The following is a 22,095-nucleotide window of genomic DNA, read 5'->3' as shown; positions in this document are numbered from 1 at the left end:
TGTAAATGATATGATTTGCAAATATTTCCTCAGAGTAGGTGGCTTTTTTTCCCATCTTAATGGTGCCTTTTGCAGACTATTGTACTTTTGATGTTATATATTCAAGAGCTCTTTGCCTAACCGAAGTTCACGCAGAAGGTCCCAGAAGGTCCTTTGTTTTCCAGTCCATCTCTTTGGCTGATGACTTTAGACCATCTGTTCTTGGCCTGTTCCTGTCAGGTTAGTGTTTACATCTGTCCTTTATCTTTTTTGTTCTTTAATGTCACCTTGTCAGCAGTGAGAGGATTCATGAGTTGGAAGGATGTTCATAATATTATAAGAGGACAATAATATAAAGGATAATACTATTATTCTCTTCCCTCTTGTTCTTTCCCAAGTGGGCAACGCTGGTTTTTCACAGGCCACATGACTGATACTGAAGGTAGAACAAGATGTGAGGGTCCATTTCTCTTCTCTTAAGTCATATTTAAAGATATTTGCAGAAATATGAAACAATGGTACCCTTAGTAGTTTTGGAAAATACATTTTTCATATCAGTGTTCATGTTAACATGGAAGAGACTTGTTTTGTTTTCCGCAGTGACTTATAACACTGCAGGGACTGAGGCCAGGGGATGGGAATTGCTACCCTGCCTCATATGAGATGCACAGTGGGCTTTACATGCTTCTTTGTTTGAGTCCTGCTCAAGACGACATCTTCTTTGGTGTGAGGGGCCAGAGCTTTCTTCCCTTTCTGGAACAACAACCATGATCTCTTCTGGCAGTGTCTTCCCCTTTGGCCTCATTTTAGTCTTCTGGCCTCTTTATTAGACATATTTAAACCCTCGCGTGCTGTCTTCTGTACCTCTTTATCTCCTCTATAGTTTTCACGTCTGGGTCTCTGTAATATATCTGGAGTGATTTCTTCATGTCTGTTTTGAAATTTGTTAACTTATCATTTGTTTTTTCATCATTTCATCATCTCTTTGTTGAGATGTAATTAAGTTAAAAAAACTTTTAAAGTGTATATTTAAGTCCTATGTGGGATGGCTTGATATACATATACCTTGTGGAAGAATTACCACAATGAAGCTAATCCATCCATCACCTCACAGTTCCCTTTTGTGTGTATGTGTGTGTGTGTGTGTGTGTGTGTGATGAGAACAATTCATCATGAGTGGGGCTGTATCAAATATGTTGTTTAATTGTTCCACTTGATTTTTAGTGACTGTGGATTCATTTGTAGGAATAATATTAGGTTCTTACAAATATCTGGTTGTTTTGGTAGTGGTCTCTTTTGCGTGTTAAAAAAAAACAAAATTTCAATGGAGTGATTTAAAAAAAAACCTTAAAAATTTAATTACTTAAATTCTCAAAATATAGTCTTTATATATGTTGTATCTATAGCTTGTCTTTTATGGTGGGCAGTTGGAAACTAGGGATCATCTTCTCTAGGACTTAATTTGGAAAGACTGCATAGCTGGAATGAGGCCTTAACTTGGGGTTACTGTGTGGCTCTGAGGGAGGCTAATTTCATCCTTAGGAGTTTTGCCTTTGCTTCTGCCCAGTCCTCTCCAGTCAAATCCTTATCCAGGGATTACTATTGTGTATATTTTTTGCATTGTTACTGCTGTCAAGTGACTTTAAAACCCAAACTCAAACATAGTCAGGACAGTGGTTCCGAATTCTCAAAGGAGACTTTCTTTCCCCCCACCCCCTTACCTCCCCCGCCAACAAGCAGCCCAGGATGCAAAGGACATTTTGTCTTCTGAACCTGATAGACAGAGAGTTTCTAGTTCATCTTTCACTGAGGGTGAAGGCTTCTAAGACTCTCAGGTGTTGACAATGGTCTTGGTTTTAACTTGCAGCCTTACAAAGACCCTATCCCTACCAGGATGTGGACATCTGAGCTCTTGGTTCCTGAGATGAGCACAGATGAGCACCACCTCCCCTAATAGACTTCCTTCTTAGTGGTAAGATGGTATCACATCATGTGCTTGTCACTATTCTTTCCAGACCTGCAAAGATTTCCCTAATTCTTTGAAAGGGCTCATGAGACTCCAAAAGGCATATATCTATGTAAGGCTTTTACTTAAAGGCAGAAGATGTGGTGTTATAAGAGAAAGATAATTCAGCAAACATCTGAAGTCCTAGACATCTCAAGGGCAAGATGTCCAAGGGTCCTATTCACTCCTACAGGGACTGTGCCGTGTCTCCAGGTTGTAGCCAGGATCAATATGAGTAATCATGGCTTTGTGAACATTCAAAAAGAAGCCTTTCAAGGAGGCTTAAGTCATGAGACCAAGCTTGTCAAAGCAGGTAGGCCATATGCAAAAGCTAGGTAAAGAAGCTGACTCTGAAAGCTACCAGGGAACCTAAACTTGGACATCCTAAATAGTATACCTTAAATTCCACTGCCCTGATCTTGGCTCAGAGTAAAAACCAGACAAGCACACTTCTCTTGAGATAAGTGCAGAGCTTTTCCATTCCAACTGAAAATCAACTTGATCTCCACAAGTTCTCTCTTTCCTGGAAGTCACTCTTACTTTCATATGAGCTCAGTTATACAATTAAAGGTATGACTGTTGTATTTTATACAGAATTTGTAGGTGATTTTTAATAGGGGACTTTCCAAGTTGTCTTAATGTTACTTAAATCAATAGTCCTCCATTATTTTTAACAATGAGAGTGACCACAGTTCATTGGATTTACTATAATCCCAGTGGGCTACAACCTTTTTCTGAACCTGCATGATTTTTTTAAAAGATTTTATTTTTAAGTAATCTCTACACCCAATATGGGGCTCGAACTCACAATCCTGAGATCAGGAGTTGCATGCTCTACTGACAGAGCCAGCCAGTCACCCCTGAATCTGCACTTTTTATTGTGTGTCTGATCTTCTCTCTAAGGTTCCTAGATCCTGTTTTCTTATCCTTTAGGCCACTGGCTGGATTGCATACAGAAATGTTTGCCATCTTATTTCATCCATTTTATTCAACTTCTGTTAGCAGAATTTGTCTCAATTATACCTGTTTCCTTTTTTTTTTTCCTGTTGGGGGAGAGGGTCCTTGTAACCGGAATAGCTCCTTTGGTGCCCCAGCAGTCTCTTGCCTTCATAGGCCACCACTGCTGATATTTGATTCATTGGGCACACTTAATAACAGGGAATTTAAAAATTAAAGTTTCACTGAAAGCAACAAGCATATTTTGATCTGTTCTTTTCCTGTATGAAACAAATGTTTTTCTTCAGTTGCTTATCTTGTTGGATTTAAAAATTCTACTAACAGAGAGATCCCTCCACATAAATATGGAAATAAAACTGATTTCTTGTTGAATAAGCATAATAGAGAACATGAATGTAGGTCGGCCATAAAGACTATAGAACCAGGATAAAATTCTACACAATTTATACGGCAAAGCAGGTAGAAAGTTCACTTGTGACTTGAGATAGCTATTTGTTTAGTTAGTCGACCTCCTCCAAAAGAATAATAAGACTTCTTTTATCTTCCCAAGAAACTGATTTTTATACCTGGCACTGTGAATTTAAAAATAAGAAGGTGGAATGAGTGGCAACATTTTTCCTAAACTTCCAGTCTTGCCTGAGACTCACAATCACCCAGTGGAGGAGGGAATCACCCCATTACACAGACCTCAGAGATCTCAAAAGATTGAAGTAACGTGTTTCAGAACCTTTGGTCAGTGGTGTAGTGTTCTAACTCCCCTTCCTCCCTTCCTCCCCGCTCCCGTCCATCTGTCTGTCCGTCTGTCCTTCCTTCCTTCCTTTCCTCTTCTCTTCCTCCTTCTCCTTTCTGCCTTCCTTCCTGCCTGCCTGCCTCCACCCCTCCCCCACCCTTTCTTTTTCTTTTCTCTTTAAATAGAAAGTTGAAGTTTATTTTTTCACATCAAAGTAGCACGCTGGGATGTAAGATTGGTAAAAGACTGCATTTGGCCACTCTTCCACTCTTTGGTTTTCTTTTATATCTTCTGTTCTCATGTATAGTCTATGCAGTTAAGTTCATTTTAATTTTCTATGCATGACTAAGCTTTAACATTACTGCAACATGCTCAAGGCTCTCTCTCCTTGGGGCAGTGGCATTTTCCCTGAGGGGAAGTTATAATTAACTTGATTACCTTTCATCCAGAAAAATAAAAGAAAATAATATTGAATTGTTTTCTAAGTCAGGTTTTTAAATAAAACTTTCCCACAATTGATTAATTTAAGTAAGATGTTAAGTGTGCTTTGAGCTCACTTTATACATACTCAAAATTATTTTTTTTATAATTTATCAGGAATTTTTTTCTGGTGCTCATTGATTCATTATCTCTTCTATGCATTGTATATTCATATATACATATAATCTGGAATATGTCCAGCAGAGATTTTGAGTGATAAGACTACAGCAACAAATAAAGGAAGGCTCAGATTTCAAAGAACTTCTACTTCTTTGAGGGGGAGAGATAATACACAATTAAAACATTTAACATTTTAGGTACAATACTCTGCAGCAGTAACAAAGAAGAGCAAGTTACAGCTCTGCAACATAATAGAAATTTAGATCAATTCTCAAGTTTTGCACAACATTACTGCAGGCGTAAGGACTTATCACTCTTAAGGGAAACTGCAATGGAATCTAGTAAGTACCCTCTCTAATAATAGCAATTATTAAGTGCTTATTACCATACACATTTGCAACTCTGAGAATTCTGAAACACAAATCTGATAACGGGACATTTCAACGATGCGCTCCCCAATGGCTTCTTGTATCCGAGAACACTCTTCTCAAGCTTTTCCACCAAAGTCCTTCAGTGAGTAAAGCATACAATGAAGGACATGATAGCCAAGGTTTGAAGGATCGTTGAAGACTGTGAACGTACTTAAATCTTCTATTTTGATATAAATATACCAACAAATTTACACTCTAGACATAATATGCATACTTTAAAATAATATTTTATTTATAATTATATAGTATAAGGAGAAAACTTAACCATCATCTCATTGATTCATGGGTACAATGTTGGCAAATCTTGCCCATTAGTTTTAGAAAATTGAATTGGAAGTTGACCCACTATTTTCATTTCAGTTTAACTTTGATTCTTAGATTTTATATTGCAATATTGTATTAATCTTTATGACCCAAGTTGAGTAACATTCATGATAAAGGAAGATATGTGTGACAAAATGCTCCTTTCAAATACCAAGATTTTATTTTATCCTCTTAGCTTTGCAGCCTTTTGAATAAAGACCTTCAAGATAATTTAAAATTCTTTATCCTAGTAGTGTTATTTGAACTAGCTTAGTAATAAAAATAAAAGGAAGGAGGGGGTATTAGAAGAATATTAAGAATATTGGAATAGTTCACAGAGGAAGCATTTTAGAAAATAGAGCCACTTTGTTGCTGGGCGAAGCAGGGAGACACTGGGGCCCTGGAGCCTGGACCCATCCAGACCCAAAGGAGTCACCAAAGGTTCTTGGTCTTGCCGTGAGAGGGAATAAAAGGACAGACATGCAGTATAGTGGATGAATAACAGAAGCGGAAATGTTTATTAAAGTGAAAATTGCACTTTTGAAATATGACAGCAGGTGAGCTCAAGAGAGCCAGGAAGCCACGTGACCTGGAAGCTGGGTTTCTATGTTTTATTGACAGCAGTTAGTAGGGAGTGGGATATTGATTACATGGAGTGGGGAAATAGTTTCTGGCTTTTTCTAACGAATTTGGTCAGGCGTTTCCTGTCATAAGGCCCACCATCCTGGGCTTTTCTGGTTTGATCTGGTTTCATGTGGAATGCTGCCAGGATAGCTTTCGGATTTTCCAGTAGCTGGCCGTGACTTCCTCATTTCTGACCTCAGAGTCTCCTGTTAGAACGTAATTGCTTCCTCTAACAACTCTAGAGTCCCTCAAGAAACTGAACCAGAAGCTGGTTAGATCCAGAATTTTCTTTTTCTGCCTCTGTTTTATTTATTTATTTTTTTAAAGATTTTATTTAGTTGTTTGACAGAGAGAGATCACAAGTAGGCAGAGAGACAGGGAGAGAGAGAGAGAAGGAAGCAGGCTCCCTGCCGAGCAGAGAGCCCGATGCGGGACTCGATCCCAGGACCCTGAGATCATGACCTGAGCCGAAGGCAGTGGCTTAACCCACTGAGCCACCCAGGCGCCCCTCTGCCTCTGTTTTTTATGTTCTCTGATAATCAGCTTCATTCACTCTGGCCGATTCATGTGGCAGAGAACACAGTTACCAGCAGTCTAGGGTCAGACACAAATATGTTAGTGAGGTAAAGAGGTCTTTAGCATCTGGTTCAATTAAAAAATTCTTGGGAAAGGGCTCCGATTGTTCTAGCTTGGGTTATATGCTCAACCCCAGATGAATGACAATGGTCATAGGTTGTGAGATTGATCAGGTTTTTGGGTGTATGATTGGCCCTTCAGGACCTATGTGTTCGACACAAAGTGGAACAAAATATCCTACCCCCAAATATGCCTCTTTGGTATACTGACGTTTTGAGGTTGATTATTTTTAAGAAAGAGCAGATCTAGGAGAAGCTCTGAAAACCAGGTAGAAGTTACTCTTTTGTAAGAGACACTTACACGTATAAAGGTTATCTCCATTTATAAAGTTGTATCCATCTCTGTGCCAGAAAAGGCAGGTGATTAAATCTTTAGAAACTCTTATCAATAAAGAAGGCAGTGATTTAATCTGCAGAACAGCCATACCTTTGTTTATTGAGCTTCACTGGCAACCCCCACACATTGTCTCTACTCCCTGTTCCCCCCAACATTGTCTTCTGATTTTAGCTAGAGATGGTATTTGAAGTAGGGGCTTGGCCATTTGGGGAAATTACTCAGACTCTCCTGGATATCTCCCACCGTATACAGGAGGTATGCATGTCATTAAACTTCTTTTCATTGTTTTCCTGTTACTCTGTCTTTTATTATAGGGGTCTCAGCCACAAACCTAGAAGGGTGGAGGGAAAATTATTATTTTTCCTCCCTGACCGACACATCAGTGCAGGTCCTTTGACGAAATCAGTGCAGGTCCTTTGACGAAATCACTGAAGGAATGTAAGTAACACTCACTTGGCTATAGTTTATAGGATTAGAAAAAAACAAGAGCATAGAGAAGAGATTCAGTTAGGAAGCTATGAGATATTGTTGGCCACTTAGAAGATGAATGAAACAAAGATGTGATTAAAAGTTGACTCCTCAAAGTGAACCTTGATGTGGCACATGCTGTAGGTGTCTCAACTCTAGGTCACATCTTTAACACTTCATCTCTCCATGTAACCTAGTATTTAATAGTTAGGACTTTGACATAATTTAGAGGCAAAAAGTAAAAGACTATATTTAGTATTTATCCCAAGATTTAAGAACATAGCTTATATGTTTTTTTTTTCTTTTGCAATAGGAAATAAGGTATTCTTTCAGTCTTATTTGGGATTAATACAAAAGATGGTACTCTTGGCACTTGACTTTCCCTGGGTCAAGTTTATTTTTTGGTCCTCACGGCAGGAGATTTGAGCTGAGCTGATAGAACTTGCTGAGGTTATTTAATTCACTTTACTTAACACAAAACAGCCATGTACTAAGTTCTTTGCAGTGCACCAGATCAAAATAGACAGAGCTGAATAAGACACAAAGATGAGTAAGACACAATGCTAATTTACTTCAAAGAACTGATAATGTAGTCAATGATGTAAAATGCATAGAAATAATTATAGCCCAAGATATTTGATAAGCACTTTAAAACAGAATAAAACTTAAAATACTCAATGTTAATACTGAGGAAACAAAATTGTTTCATCTTAAGGTATTAAGGACATCAAGGAGTTCTGTAGCAATAAATGGGACTCAAATAATAAAGGAAATTTGGGAAAGGCATATAAAACTGAGTTAGCAGTTTTAGGAGAGCTTAACCTTTAATACATGCAAGTAAACTTTTACCAGGCATGAATATATTTTGGACATATACACCAGACTCTATCATCTGGTATATATAGATCACACAGGAGGGTACGTGAATGAGTGTAAATGGGTAGAAGGAACTCTACTTCACCCCCAAAAAACCAGAGAGAGGAGAGATAAATGTACTATGCTCTGCTCTTTCCTAGTTAATCATCACCATCTCTATAAGTTTTCAAGTTTTGTAATATATAAAAGTAGACTCAAACTAATATTTCATTTTTAAATGGTGTTCAATTATGTAAATCTTTATCTTTTATCTTTGTTTTTATTAGCATAGCAGTGCCCAGTGATTATAATGAGAGAGCATTTTTTCAACTATTCAGATGTCATTTATTTAAGAAGCAAAAGTTTTGCATAATACACCTACAAAAGATCAGATAGATAAATAATTCAAAGAATATTTATGAATTTATTCATTTGTTTTGCAAGCTGTCTTTCTTGGTAGGTGAATTAATGTACAAATTAAATATTCATGAGCCAGTTTGTGTTATTGGTTTATTTTGTGATATCCAGATGTTGTTTTTTTTCCCTCTTTGTATTCAGTAATGATCACTTGAGATTCAAATGCAAACTCTAGGCATAGTTGTCAGACCTATATATCATTAAAAATGAATAATAAGACACCATAAGAAAAAGCATTTTACTTACTGCTTTCTTTTCAATAAGACAATACCATTGGGAATCTTATTTTCTACATCAGAATAGTTTTATATCTACAACATCAATGCTTATCAAGGCAGCATTTTATAAGATGGTGGTTTTAAAACTTCGGGTCTCAGAATCCCTTTATATGTTTAAGAATTATTGAAAATCCAAAGAATTTGTTTTATCTGGGAGATAACTAGTAACTTTGTATTAGAAATATTATAAATTAAAATTGGTAAACTTAAAAAAACTATCAATTTATTTTAAAATAGGTCATATATTAACAATCATATATATTAACATTAATAACATTGTTTTATAAAATTAATCTTATGTTCCAAAACCAAAATAAAAATTGTACCACCATCCACTTGTCCATCCACCAGACTGGCTTCCATTGTTAATATTTCACTTTGACTTGTTTTGGCAATGACAACCGATATTCTCTATACTTGCAAATCCAGCAAGTTTTCCTCACCCTTTCATTCTTCTATTACTGGCTTTCTCTGTTGCATCTGAGGAAAACAGTTGTGTGTGTGTGTGTGTGTGTGTGTATACCTCACATGGTTATCATTCCTCTGTATAGAGCCAAGTTTGTTTTTTTTCTTTAGAGCCAAGTTTTTTAAAAATCTTTTTATCATCTTTTTCTTTAGCCTGAAGAACATCCTTAATTTATCTTGTAGTACTGTCATCAAAGTCCCCTTTGTGATGGACAATGTGACACGAAATTCTAGTTAGTGACTGCTTGCTTTCTTTCAGTACTTTAAAAAAAGTCTTATTTTGAGTTTATCTTTGTGTATAGTGTTGAGAGAATGGTCAAGTTTCATTCTTCTACCCATAACTGTCCAATTTTCCCAGCACCATTTATTGAAGAGATTATCTTTTTCCACTGTGTATTTTTTCCTGCTATGTCGAAGATTATTTGACCATAAAGTTGAGGGTCCATATCTGGGCTCTCTACTCTGTTACACTGGTCTATGTGTCTGCTTTTGTGCCAGTACCATGCTGCCTTGGTGATCACAGCTTTGTAGTAAAGCTTGAAATCAGGCAACGTGATGCCCCCAGTTTTTTTTTTTTTTTTCAACATTTCCTTAGCAATGCAGGGTCTCTTCTGGTTCCATACAAATTTTAGGATTGTTTGTTCCAGCTCCTTGAAAAATGCCAGTGGAATTTTGATTGGGATGGCATTGAAAGTATAGATGGCTTTAGGCAGTATAAATATTTTAACAATGTTTATTCTTCCAATCCATGATCATGGAATGCTCTTCCATCTTTTTGTGTCTTTACTTTCTTTCATGAGTGTTCTGTAGTTCTTTGAGTACTGATAAAAGATCTCAATGTGAGGCAGGAATCTATCAAAATCCTAGAGGAGAACATAGGGAGTAACCTTTTTGACATCAGCCACAGCAACTTCTTTCAAGATATGTTGCCAAAGGCAAAGGAAACAAAAGTGAAAATGAACTTTTGGGACTTCATCAAGATAAAAATCTTCTGCACAGCAAAGGAAATAATCAACAAAACAAAGAGGCAACCCACGAAATGGGAGAAAATATTCCCAAATGACACTACAGACAAAGGTCTGATATCCAAGATCTATAAAGAACTCCTCAAACTCAACACACTTAAAACAAATAATCACGTCAAAAAATGGGCAGAAGACATGAACAGACACTTCTCCAAAGAAGACATACAAATGGCTAACAGACACATGAAAAAATGTTCATCATTATTAGCCATCAGGGAGATTCAAATCAAAACCACATTGAGATACCACCTTACACCAGTTAGAATGGCCAAAATTAACAAGGCAGTAAACAACAAGTGTTAGAGAGGATGTGGAGAAAGGGGAACCCTCATATACTGTCAGTGGGAATGCAAGTTTGTGCAGACACTTTGGAAAACAGTGTGGAGATTTCTTAAGAAATTAAAAATAGGGTTACCCTATGACCCTGCCATTGCACTACTGGGTATTTACCCCAAAGATACAGATGTAGTGAAAAGAAGGGTCATCTGTACCCCAATGTTCATAGCAGCAGTGGCCACAGTCGCCAAACTGTGGAAGGAACCAAGATGCCCTTCAATGGACAAATGGATAAAGAAGATATGGTCCATATATACAATGGAGTATTATGCCTCCATCAGAAAGGATGAATACCCAACTTTTGTATGTATCAACATGGGTGGGACTGGAAGAGATTATGCTCAGTGAAATAAGTCAAGTAGAGAGAGTCAATTATCATATGGTTTCACTTACTTGTGGACCATAAGGAATAACATGGAAGACACTGGGAGATGGAGAAGAGAAGTGAGTTGGGGGAGATCGGAGGGGGAGACAAACCATGAGAGACTGTGGGCTCTGAGAAATAAACTGAGGGTTTTGGAGGGTGGGATGGGGTAAGCCTGGTGGTGGGTATTATGGAGGGCACGTATTACATGGAACATTGGATATGGTGCACAAACAATGAATTTTGGAACACTGAACAAATATTAAATTTTTTAGAAAGTTTTTGAAACTTACTTACTTAATTAATTAATTTATAGCTTAAGTGAAGGGAGGGGCAGAGGGAGAGTGAGAAAATCTCAAGCAGACTCCTCTCTGAGTGCAGAGCCTAACACAGGGCTCGATCTCAAGAACCTGAGATCATGACCTAAGCTGAAACCAAGAGTACTGACTGAGCCACTCAGGCACCCCTTGCTTTCTGACTTACATTATTTCTGATGAGAAGTCTGGTCATTGTTAACATTAGTTCCCTGTACATAAGGAATCTTTATTTGGCTGTTGTAAATTTTTTTAATCAACTACTTTCAGCAATTTGATGTATGTATTCTGATATGATTTTTTTTTTCTGTTTATTCACCTTCGGATTTGTAGAGCATTCTGGGATCCGTGTGTTTATTATGTTGATCAAATTTGGAAAATTTTTTAGCCATTATTTCTTCAAATATTTTTCTGCATCTATTCTCTTTCTGGAACTTCAGTTAAGGATATGTTAGATTGATATGCTGCACGTATCACTAGATTCTTGTCATATTTTTTCAGCATTTTTTATGCCTGTGCTTCAGTTTGGATAGTTTTTATTGTCCTTTCCTGAAATTCATTAGTCTTATCTTTATTCTTCTGTTAGGCTGAGCTAGTGAATTTTTCATTTCAGTTCCTTTATTTCAGTCCTAGAAATTCTATTTTAGTTTTACTGTTTCCATTTATCTTTTCATTATATGCATGCCTTTGTTAAATCCTTGAATATATTTGTAGCAGATGTTCTTTAAAGTCCTTACCTGCTAATTTCATCATCTCTGTTGTTTCTGGTTCTGTTTCTATTAATGATATTTTTTCGTAGTTGCAAGTCACATTTTTTTTTCTCTACTTCTTTGTATATTTTGTAATTTTTATTGGATTCTGGACATTGTGAATTTTTTGTTCCAGTCTGGAAGGGACCGATTGATTCCAGGCTATATAACCTAGTAAATACTAATACCCTTAGTTCTTAAAAATACCAGAAAGTTTGTTGGTTTAGTTGCCATTTGTTCCATATACATTTCATTCAGTTAATGGATTTATTTGTCTCTGAATAACAACTATCCATAAGGAAGATGACACTGTGTAGCTGTTTTATGGTTACATAACTGGGATAAGTTGAGGTTTGCCTTGATTTTCTAAGGCTGCTGCGAGTCAACATAGATGTTATAGATCTGGCTCAGGCCAAGTTATACTAAAAACCTGTGAATTTCAACTTGGAATTATTTGTCCCTATTAGTCCATATGCTAAAATCATTCTCTGGGGCCTGTGGTTGGTTCAGTTGTCACTAAGTGTCTGAACCTGAACCTGGGTTTCAGCTCAGGTCACGATCTCAGCTTCATGGGGTTGAGCTCCATGTTGGGCTCTGCACTCAGCAAGGAGTCTGCTTCTCTCTCTCTCCCTTTGTCCCTCCCCTGCTCCCATGCTCTCTCTCTAAACTAAATAAGCAAATCTTAAAAAAAAAAAAAAAATCATTCTTCATATTGCAGGCTTTGAGAAAATGTGGGAACTTTTGAGAAGATATATAAATTACATGTGTCAACAAATAGAATGTGGAGATAAAATGGCAATTCAATTCCCTCAATGTAGAGAGCCATTTAGAAGGGCCTCAACGAACTCAGATAATTGAAAAAATTAATGTTGAAAGCAAAAAATCAGTATTGTTTTACATATTATGTTTTATTTTCAAGTAAAAATATGCATTACCTGAAAACAATTTCAAATTTTGGTAACATCACAGGGTCTATTTACTAAATCACTAGGTGGACAGGAATAGTTAGTATGTTATATTGTTTTAGCAAAACAAAGAGATTAAAGTTGGAAGATCTAGTTTTTGGTCTGGGGTCAAAACTCTGCCCTGACAACTGCTACTTGTTCTTTGTTGGGCAAACTGTCTTAGTTTTTGGTAGATTTCTCCATGGTAGGTATTTTGTTAGAATTATATATCTGTATAATGCAAATGATATACAAAAACAAAACAAAACTCTTTTTTTCAACTTTAAAGATCAAGCTAATAAAACAAAAATATCCTGTAATTATCCACAGTAACTACAAAGAACAATATATGGTTTCAAGTATATTATATAAGTGTGATCTTTTCTCCTTTCAATGGGTGTAAACAATAAATTTGCAAGTGCTCATGGGAAAATGAAGGTGAAAGGAAAGGTGAATGAGTCACATGAATGTAAAAGACCAGATAAAAGCTCGAGTGATTTGCTCTGTGCTTTGTATATTTAGAATATCATGCTTCATGATGAAAAGAAATTCTCCCAGAAGACATCAGTGACTTACAAAACCAGATGAAGTCAAACCTTACAAAGTAAACATGAATCAATATGTCTCTGGGTGTTTATCGAGTTATTATGTCTTTCCGTCCCACAGCTTTAGCTGTTTACTCTATCTTCAAATTTATCTTTCTCTTTGAACCCATATAATCAGAAGTTATGTGGAAAAAAAAGGCTAATGAATACGACCTAGGTGAAAGGAATGGTGTAACTCTCCTTTGGATATTACACTGTGACTACACATCATAGAAACGTTTAAAACATTACATGGTATTAAGCACTGTGAAAGTGTAGAAGGAATTGAATTATACTTTTTCTCATCTTCAAAGTTTATATAATCTGAAGTATCTGGAGTATCAACATAGGTAAGTTAAGAAATAAGAAAATTTTAGGTAACAATGGTTACAATCTTACATGTTAAACATGTTGAAATTCCAAACATTTTTTATATCATGGTCCAAATGTAACTTTTTCAACTTTAGTAGCTAATAATTGCACAAATGTGGGCAAGGCACATAATCTTTTTGTGCTTCCCTTTCCTTATCTGAAAGTTAGTGCCCCAGTGTCTGCACATGGCGTAGATTGTTAATGCCTACCAATATCCATCTCATCTTTGTATTAGTAACGGCAAATCTCTTTTCAGCTCACTTCTTTCCTCCCTTATATACAAAGTGTTAGCAGGGAAGATGTCCATCTAGCAGGAGACTAATTTGTATCCTAACCTCCTAGCAACTCTGTGTTGCTGTCAGCTCTCTGGTCATGTGACTAGGTTCTGGCCAATAAGACGTGCCTACGTTCTAGATCACACCTCAGGTGATGGTCTGATTTCTCCTACCTCCCGTTCCCCCATTCCTTGGTTTAGAATTCAGATACAGTGCTAACGAGCTAGTTTTGTGGTTGAAAAGTGTTTGAAAACAACAGATTTGATCTGCGCTGGCCAGTTCAGTGGTTTTCAGCCTCATGCAGCTGTTCAGCATTTAAAATGTGGTTAGTGTGACTGAAGAAATGCATTTTTTATTTTATTGGCTTTAATGAATTTTAAAAATTGATAACTCTAGTTATCAAAGAACTTTTTAAAAATTAATTATTTATTTATTTACTTGAAAGAGGGAGAGAGAACAAGCTGGGGGAGGAGCAAAAAGGAGAGGGACTCCCCACTGAGGAGGCAGCCCAACCTGGGGCTTGATTCCAGGACCCTGAGATCACAACCTGAGCCAAAAGCAGCTGCTTAAATGACTGAGCCATCCAGGGGCCCCTCGAAGAACTTTTTAAAGTATTTTGAAACACACATAAATTAATCTTTTTTAATCTATTTTTTTAAAGATTTTATTTATTTATTTGACAGACAGAGATCAAACATAGGCAGAGAGGCAGGCAGAGAGAGAGGGAAGCAGGCTCCCCACTAAGCAGAGAGCCCGATGTGGGGCTCAATCCCAGGACCTTGAGATCATGACCTGAGCCGAAGGCAGAGGCTTTAACCCACTGAGCCAACCAGGCACCCCTTAATCTATCTTTTTAACTGTAGCTTTTATGAACCCGAAATGTGGACCAAGTATTTCTCAATTAACATGTAATTAAACATGCACTTAACATCTAATTGAGATACAATGCATGTTTGAATTATAATATTTTGGATATAGTAGGTTAAGCTGAGTGAATTTTTAAAGTGAATTTTAGCTATTTCTTTTTATTTTTTTTAAATGTGAGTAATAAAAAATTAAAAATTACACATGTGCTTTACATATATTTTTCAGAGAGCACTGGTCTAGGGGGTAGGTTGAGGGAGAGTCACAAGACAGAAGGAACCTTGGTCTTTGGATGATCTCATGGACAGACTAATACAGCAGCCCTGGACCATTTACCAGTTTATACTTCTGTGTAATAGAGCAATAGATCTTGTAATTATCTTACATCACTATTTTCATTTCTGTTAAAGCAGCCATATACTGTTTCAACTAATAAACTACTTCATATAGAGTTTGGGAAGAACTAAATGAGTTAATGCGCATTAATGTTTAGAACAGATTGTGCCTCAGACTAAAGGCTCAATGCCTATAAATTATTATCATCATTATTATATCTCTCAGTTTCAATGAAATTTTCTACCCCCTTATAATTCTATATCATTTTATGTATTTGTATTATATAGTACCATCATCACTATCAATTTCATGCATTTTTTAAAAGATTTTATGTACTTATTTGAGAGAGAGTAAGCAAGAAAGAGGAGGAGCGGAGGGAGAGGCAGAAAGAGGGAGAAGCAGACTCCCACTGAGCAGGGAGCCCAATATGGGCTCGAACCCAGGACTCCAGGATCATAGCCTGAGCGGAAGGCAGACCTTAACCAACTAAGCCACCCAGGTGCCCCTCAATTTCATGTATTTAAATTAGAATTCACTTTGGAAAATTTCTCAGAAGTTCCTGTTCTATTATCTGTTTATTTCAAAGATGATAAACAGCTCTTGCTCAGAGTTTTACTAATATATTTATTATGTTCAGTTACCATCCACTCACCACTGTTTCTACAACCATAAGGAAACTACAGTCATGTCACTGCACTTCTCAAACTTCCTCTGGTTTTCTGTTGCTCTAAGGATAAGCACCAAACATATTCACATGTTTTTCCCAACTGCCCAGGATTAATTTTCCCTGTTGGTTTTCTGGGGTATCCCCTACTCTGATTTTCTCTTATTTCTTCAATTGACATATCAAACTCTTTTTTTTTTTTAAAGATTTTATTTATTTATTTGACAGAGGGAGAAATCACAAGTAGGCAGAGAGGTAGGCAGAGAATTAGGCAGAGAGAGAGGGAAAAGCAGGCTCCCCGCCGAGCAGAGAGCCTGATGTGGGGCTCGATCCCAGGACCCTGAGATCATGACCTGAGCCAAAGGCAGAGGTTTAAACCACTGAGCCACCCAGGTGCCCCCATGACATTTTAAATTCTTGTGCATTTGTTTGATTCTTCCTTGAATATGTTCTCGTCCCTCAACACATAGTTAGATGATGCTTAACCTTCATGTTTAAAGGCACATGTTGTCCTCTGAAGAGAGGTCTTCCATGTTCATCTCCTGCTAAATTTTCACAGAGCACCTTGATGGAACCTTCCTGTACCACTCTGTCCCATCTCTTCTAGAATCTATGATTATCATTATTATAAGTGTATTTGTAATATATTTTTAATAATACATTCCCATTAGTAAGATACAACACTTTCCTGTCCTTTACTCACTTTTCTGTTAAGTTGTAGCTTCCATAAGGGCAATATTTAAGGTACATCTTGTACTTCCCCTCCCACATCAAGACAGAACTTCTTTTGTTTTTCTTTAATGTAAGCTCTATACCCAACGTGGGGCTTGAACTCATAACCCTGAGTTTAAGAGTCTCATGCTCTACTGGCTGAGGCAGCTGGGTGCCCCGAGACACAACTTCTAATAAATGCATTAAACTGCCAAATAAACTATATAAAAATTGACCAATATTTGGTGTGATAATACAGAGAAAAATAAAGGTCACTTCAGCTCAGTGATGGAGATAAGAAAATATTTGTGGTGCTACTAAGATGTGAGTTGGACCTTCTAAGATAGAATTCAGGATAGGGTTAAGAGTGGATTCTAGAACCGGAATACCTGGTATTAGCAATGTGATTCTTAGCAAATAACATGAATTCTCAGTGCTTTAGTTTCTTCATCTGTAAAATGGAGAAAGTAAACAGCAGGGTTTCTTATAAGGTTTCAGGGAGAATTAAATGAGTTAATACAAATGTAGCTTAGAAGAATGGCATATAAGTAATGCTTGATAAATATGTGTTAAATGTGACCTTTGGATTAGAAGAAAGGAGGAAGGAAGGCATTTAAAACAGAAGAAACTTCACAAACTGTAATGAGGGGAAGTAAGAAAAAGAGTGAATGAACTTACTTTTGAGATGCAGAAACTTTCTGTAAATGAGTAGTAAGTGGTAGCAAAAGGAAAATGTCCGTAAAGGTCTCTACCATGTAATGGTTGGGAAGTCAGTACACACTTCTGGTCAGAGCAAGTGGCATTCTCAAAATTACTTTTTGTTTGTTTTTGTCTGTCAGGATTGCCAGAGAAAAGAGTGACATGAGGAGTTAATGTTAGAAGACCTTAAGAGGCATTATCTTTTGATACCACAAAGTCATGAGCGGATATTAGTATCATGCCCACTTTGATGACGCAACTGAGGTAAGGGGACATGTGAAACAGAACAAGATAATTATAATACCAAAATCATAGAACTCCTTTGAAGATTCAACATATGAAAAGTATTTAGCACTGTACAAAATACACCAGGGATCCAGTGAAAGAAATCTATAGGCATTAATATTGATATTACTGTCAATTCAGAAGGGGGAGTATTGTCTGTTCTCTTTTTCCCCCTCTGTAATCCTGTATAAGGTCATGTAATATAAGAAAGATTTCACTTGCTTTGTAGAGACAAATTGTGGGTTTTAATTTCATTTATCTATGTTTACAAATGTATAAAATTAGGGTAAAAGGAAACAAACAGCATTCCTTTCCCCTTGGGCTGGGGAAGGTTCTGTTTCAGCACGTCTACAGACAAGTCTATTTGTCAACAGTGAGGACAGGAAAAGGAAGAAATGAGTGGTAGCGAGAGAGTAATTTATGGCTCAAAACCCATTTCCTCAGAATTGGGATTGTTTGAGTCTTGATCATAGATTGCTGGTAGTTTTTATGTGTGAGAAAGGAAGGAGCAGGTGAGGAGCTTTGGGGATGAACTTGGGATGTGAGGGATAACTCATTTCACAGGAGTGGGCGATCGTGGGTGGCCTTCTTGCCAGAGAGGAGGGCAAGTCAAGGAGTGCTGAGAAGGGCTCATCTTTGTAGAATGAAGATAATGGGACAATCTTCCTTAATGGATGTCACCACACTATTAGAGCAAAGAAGCTCTGCAGATCATTGAAAGAAGTGGAAAGACAGCTATGAACTCCCTGGAGTTTATTTTTTCAATTTTCCCACATTGATGCCACTTCTGCCACCGTCAGTTCCACTGGAAAGCAATGAAAGGGGGGAAATGGTTTTCAAATCATCAAATATATATATATTTGTTTGTTACAAGCTCTAAATGCACTCCGTAATGAGGAAAAAGTTGCAGTAACTATCTCAAATTGCTTTGGAAGTTGTAAATGGCTTTTGACAAACCACAATGTTTTTTTTCCATTATTATTAGAATAAATTAAGAGTTACTTCATCATTTTATAAATTGCACCCAAATGCCTAGGATAGAGAATAATGTATTCCAGGTGATTTTCTTATGTGAATCATCAGTGTTTTCCTGCTCTCTTTCATTAACATGCTTAAACTTGTTTAATAAAGAAAAATAATGTTGACCAGCACGTTATTGGATAGTTTTAAATCCCAAAGGATAAGTGGACAGTTGATTAATTCTGGAGAAAATATATACTTGGAAATGAGGCTCAGAAGTGATGTCTATTATGCATTTTTGGATTATTTAAAATCTTAAGGTTGTCCGGCACCTGGGTGGCTCAGTTAAGGTTAAGCAGCTGCCTTCAGCTCAAGTCATGATCTCAGGGTCCTGGATCAAGTCCCACATTGGGCTCCCTGCTCAGCAAGGTGTCTGCTTCTCCCTCTTCCTCTGCCTCTCTCCTCTGCTTGTGCACTCTTTCTCTCTATCTCTCAAATAAACAAATAAAACATTTTTAAAATTTTAATTAATTAAATGAAATAAAAAAGTTTTTCAAACCAAAGGCAAAATGTAATACCCGTGTTACAAGGGTGTGAATTGTATCGTTAACATACCCATCCATTTTTTTCATTTCTACCCTAGAATGTTAGGTACCTAATGCTTCACTCTGCAGATAAAAGTAATTGTCAAAAGGGAAGTTGCTTTCTTTTTTTAAAATTTTTAAATTAACATATAATGTATTATTAGCCCCAGGTCTGTGAATCGCCAGGTTTACACACTTCACAGTACTCACTATAGCACATACCTTCCCCAATGTCCATAAGGGAAGTTGATTTCTGAAGGAATTTTCACCATGTTTTCCAAAGTGGATGCACCAACTTGCATTCCCACCAACAGTGTAAGAGGGTTCCCCTTTCTCCACATCCTCTCCAACACTTGGTATTTACTGTCTTGTTAATTTGGCCATTCTAACTAACCATTCTAAGGTGGCATCTCAATGTGTGTGTGTGTGTGTGTGTGTGTGTGTGTGTGTTTTAAGATTTTATTTATTTATTTGATAGACAGAGATCACAAGTAGCAGAGAGGCAGGCAGAGGGAGAAGAGGGGGGAACAGACTCTCCGCTGAGCAGAGATCCCTTGACCCTGGGATCATGACCTGAACCGAAGGCCGAGGCTTAACCCAGTGAGCCACCCAGGTGCCCACCTCAATGTGGTTTTGATTTGACTCTTCCTGATGACTAACGATGATGAACATTTTTTCACATGTCTTTAGGAGAAGTGATTTGGGGGAAATCAGAGGGGGAGATGAAATATGAGAGACTGTGGACTCTGAAGAACAAACTGAGGGTTTTGGAGGGGAGGTGGGTGGGGAGAAGGGTTAGCTTGGTTGTGGGTATTAAGGAGGGCACATATTTCATGGAGCACTGGGTGTGGTGCATAAACAATGAATCTTGGAACACTGGAAGAAAAAATAAAATTAAAAAAAAGGGAAGTTGAAACCCATTCCTTTTTTGACATGAAATCATAGTCTTAAAAAGTTATGCTTAAACACAAATACACTGCAATCATCTTTTGTTTAATTCACTAAACAAATAAAAGCATTGTATCCCTGAACTTTTTACAAATAATGAAATTGCTTCAGATTTCTGTGCCGTTAATAAAAAGGACTCTAAGAGAGTCTATGTTATAAATTAGAGCAGTCAACACACCTTTCATGGTCAGCTTCTTTCCTATCACATAAAAAGCACACTCTGGCTCCAGGGAGTCTTTGAAAGCAGGTACGATTTTCTCACAGAACATGGATGTCAAGAAGTGTGGATGTAGCCTGACAAGTAAGTTGAAATTTTGTGCAAAGTGGGAATTCAATGGCAATTATTAACCGAAAGAGTAGGATTTTGAGTGTTACTTGTCAAAAAGTGCAGACTGTCAAAAAAAGTCTTACTTATTTTATATGGTTATTAATCACAATCATCTATCACTTATTTTGACAAAAACTTATTAGCAATTTTTGTCTTACATATTTAAAATGGTCATTTTGTTATTAAATATAAATTTAACATAGTTTTAGGTTGTAGATTCAATGTGTAGTTGAACTAATAATGGAGGATAATTCTTAGGCAAATATATCAGATCTTTTGGTTTTTACATAATTTCCCTATAAACATTTGTAATATCATTCCATGTGTATATTTTTTAAATTTTTACTTTTTCTTGTAATTGTTGTTTCCACTAATCATTTAAAAGGAGGTATGCTTCTAAAACTTTAGTTACTTTAGAACTTATGTTATAATTATTATTCACTTGGTATGGCAGGGGAACTTTAAAAAGCATTTTTCCTCTAGAAAAAAATTTTACAAAGAATTAACCTAATATATTTCTGTCTACAGGGTCAACGTGTAATACGGAAATTTGTTTTTCAGTACGCTGTATGCTTTATAAATCGTCCCACGTTTCTGTAATTTGTCTGAAACAGTTTTTTCATGTATCAGGTTTTTGGTCTTTATGAGAAAAAGCTCTAAAAGAACATTTTTATCTGTCATACATAAACGCTTTAAAATGCTTAAGCATTAATCAAAACAATTTAAAAGTGATTTTGCTATAGTCTAAAAATGCGATCTGAAATATATAGGGAATGGCTTATTTTATTTTAAGAAAAATCCGTTAGAACTAGAAGCATTTAATACCACTAAGCTTATTATAAAGCCAAAACTACAAAATTTGGCTAGAAACTATTTTCTGATTACTTCATATTTTCTTTCTGCCTAGCTGTAGGCAAACACCTTGATGTTATGAATTCCAACCTCTCCCACAATGCCCAGAACATTAAAAGATACTTAAGAATGACTTACTTGTTGAATTGAATGTTTGGTTTAATATTTTTATTGAAGAGGACTACAGGACTTACTGTTTTTAAATACTGATTTTTAAAAGATGGTCTTTGGATTCAAACATCTGTCAATAAATCCTAACTGTATCGTTAAGCTATTTTTATTAATAATAGCATCTATATCATAATCCTGTGTTATGAGGATTAAGTAGTACAATACATGTGAGATTTTAGAATTATTTAGAATTATTTAGATTTAGGATTATTACTATAACTTAACTTCTTTAAATTTGTTTCTTTATCTGCATACTGGGAAAAATGGGATTATGTTGTAGGATTATTATGAGGATTAAAATGTGTGCAAAGCACTTAGAGCTCTTAATATATGGTAGACATTATCACATATAGTTAAATGTTAACAGCAGGATCTTATCATGAAGAAGTCATTTTTATGTATAATTAAACATGATAGGTCTTAATTACTAAATTTCTAATCTTGTACACAAGACTGATATGAAACTAACAACCACAAATTGTATCATCTGTTCTCTATATGGTTATAAAAGAGACTTACATAATTTTGGTAGTATTAATGCTTCTCTCCAGTTTATACCTACCCACCAGAGATCACATGTGGATATAAATAAAAATTCAGTGATTATAAGTTTCTTGAAAGCATCTATTTACAGATAAAAGCACTA

Source organism: Mustela lutreola, chromosome 11 (assembly GCF_030435805.1).
Source record: "Mustela lutreola isolate mMusLut2 chromosome 11, mMusLut2.pri, whole genome shotgun sequence".
NCBI lineage: Eukaryota > Metazoa > Chordata > Mammalia > Carnivora > Mustelidae > Mustela > Mustela lutreola.
The sequence above is the reverse complement of the archived record's forward strand: the minus strand, read 5'-3'. Positions refer to the sequence as shown.